A 3,050-nucleotide genomic window follows, 5' to 3' on the forward strand; every position below is an offset into this window, starting at 1 on the left:
CAGTTCCAACTAAGTTCAAAAAAATACGTACATGGGCCAAAAGTAGAAGGAAACCAAACTATGCAAAATTCTCCAAATACAGCATGATTTTTTACATGTGCTATTTCTTCCGCCTGAAATGTTCTCTCACACACAGAGACACACACAGATGCACACATTGATATACACACATATAGACTCATACATACACATATGCCCACACAATACACAAACACACACACACACACACACACACACATGCACCTGAGTACACATACATACATAAGGATATACATACTTAAGCACGCACACCCAAACACATAAGCATACATTCATATGCACACATAGACATGCCCACTCAATGCACATACACACATATACAAACACATATAAGTACACATTCACATACACCTTTATACATTTATGTGCATAGTATTTTGGGCTAAATTGTGCCCTCCCCAAATTCATATGTTAAATTCCTAACCCCCAGGACCTCAGAATGTTACCGTATTTGGAGACAAAGTTTTCAAAGAAGTAAATTAAGGTTCACTGAAGTCATATGGATGGGCCGTCATCCAATAAGACAAGTGTCCTTATAATAAGAAGAGATTAGGACAGTTACAGAGGGAGAATCAAGTGAAGACACAGGGAGAAGATGGCCAGCTACAAGTGCAGGCGACAGGCCTCAGGAGAAACCAGCCCTGCTGACACCGTGACCTCACACTTCTAGTCTCCAGAACTGTGAGAAAACAAACGTGCTGTGTAAGCCATCTGGTCCGCGGTACTGTGTTATGGCAGCTCCGGGAAGCTAACACACACACATACAACATGTGCCTACACAGGATGTGTTCATATATGTCCATACACATGTGCCTACACAATACACATATATGCACATTCGCATGCACGTGTGTGATCATATATGCATGTACGTGTGTGCCCACACAATACACACACACAAACACTCCCTTTCCTTCAAGACCTGAACTCACATCACCACCTTTGTGAAGCATTCCCTGGCCCTTTCAGACAGTATGAGTTGTTCCTTCCTCCATTACCTAACACTTTAGAGAACTCTGTTCATTCCTTCTTTCATCCCATAAATATCAGGTGAGCCCTGACACTCCTCAAGGAGCCGAGAATACAGCAGTAACCAGACCCAATCTCTTCTCCCTGCACTTACACTCAATTATAATGCTTACCTCATTGTATTGCTCTTTGTTTATAAGCCTGTCTTCTTCTTCAGGCCATGAGTTCATGAAATATCTGCCAAATGATATCTGTATCATAAGAGTAGGGGACTTGATGGATTTCTGTTGACCTCATCAATAGATGGATGGATACATTTGCCAAAATAAGTGTGTATGTGAATGTGTACTTACATGTATGTGGGGGGGGGCATGTTTATGTGTACATATGAATGTGCACTTATGTGTTTGTGTACGTATACTTAGGATGGCGGAGATCTAGATTCCTTGGTTTGTTAACTTGGATTCTCCCAAAAGCAGACGTGAAGACAAGATCTCTGATGCTTGTTTCTATTGGGAGACGGCAGTGGTGGGTAGCAAACTGGAGACATTTAGTCCATCTTTGCTAATGTGACTTTGGCTGACATAGGGAACAGTAGAGCAAACTGTCCAAAGAGGCCATCATTATAAATGACCAAGCAGAGGGCACCTGGGTGACTCGGTCAACTGATTTCAGCTCAGGTCATGATCGCAGGGTCACGGGATTGAGCTCCACATCAGGCTCTGTGCTGAGCATGGAGCCTGCTTGAGATCCTCCCTCCCTCTCCCTCTGCCCCTCCCCTGCTTGCTCTCGAAAGAAAGAAAGAAAGAAAGAAAGAAAGAATCAAGGAGAGGTTGGTGCACTGACCAAGAAAGATGCAAAATTCTGGAAAAAGCATGCAGTGCTGGGTGGGATGCACTGAGAGTGCACTGAATACCCATTCAGGACAAAGGATCAAGATTTGGGAGGTAGGAGGGTGCATAGCAACAGTCCTGAGAGATGGACAGAAATCATTATGAACATCTTTTCACAGATAAAGAAACTTGAGACTCAAAAGGTGAAATCATTTGTTTACATTTTTGCAACAAGTAAGGAATAGGGGTGACATTCTAACTGTGGTCTTCTTGCAAAGCCAGAGCTCTCCCTGTTCAGCTCACTACCATCAATGGAAAACCTTAGGGATGCCTTGTTACAGCAACAAATCTTTAAAGGTTTGTATCCATGATGCTGAAATGGCCCAACACCCACACACACACCCCACTAAGGGCACAGCCTCTAGAAGCCCAGAGGTACAAAGGTACAAAGTCAGCGGCACATACATGGTTATTGGCCAGCTTTGCACAGTGAGGTGTGCTTGCCACCTGCAGGAGAGGCAGGGGACAGACTTGCTTAATGCTCCTTTTTACAGCCATGACTTCTACCTACAGGCATCCTGGTGACCAACAGCAACAACCAAAGCTAAGGAGTGGCACAGTCTGAAACTTTCTACTCTGTCTCCAGGGAATCAATTCCTCATTGACTCGATAATTAAGCCATAAACAGGCACACTGGTCAGAATAGCCTTTCTCTTCCCCTTTCCCCCAGCTAGACTTTACTCCTTCTTGGCTAGATCTCACTAAGGGCTATGACTCTGAGACTATAACACTGTCACCTGAGCTCTGGGGGAATGGTCAGGTGCTGGAAACACACACAAGCCTGCTGAGCTCTAGAAGCCATCAAGGAGCTACAGTGAAATGACCATCGGCGCTTTTATTGAGTGCCAAGTGCATGCAATAGCTGCCCTATGCCCTTTATGTACATTGGGCCTTATAAACCTCACAGCCTGCCTGCGAGGTAATAATAGTCCCACCTTCCTATCTCAGGTGAGGAAATGAAGGCTCGGTGGTACTTAACTACTTCCCAAGGATCTCACACCTGCCAAGAGGTAGAGCTAAGACTTGCCTGAGTTTCGCCACTACACTCTTCTGCCCCCCAACACTCCCAGAGACCAGCAGGCATAAACAGGAGAGGGCGTCTAGCAGCAAGGAAAGATACCCAACAGACCGAGCTCAAGTTCAGACTCT

The sequence above is a fragment of the Panthera pardus genome, unplaced genomic scaffold (assembly GCF_024362965.1).
Source record: "Panthera pardus isolate Hobbes unplaced genomic scaffold, ASM2436296v1 HiC_scaffold_8, whole genome shotgun sequence".
NCBI classification, from domain to species: domain Eukaryota; kingdom Metazoa; phylum Chordata; class Mammalia; order Carnivora; family Felidae; genus Panthera; species Panthera pardus.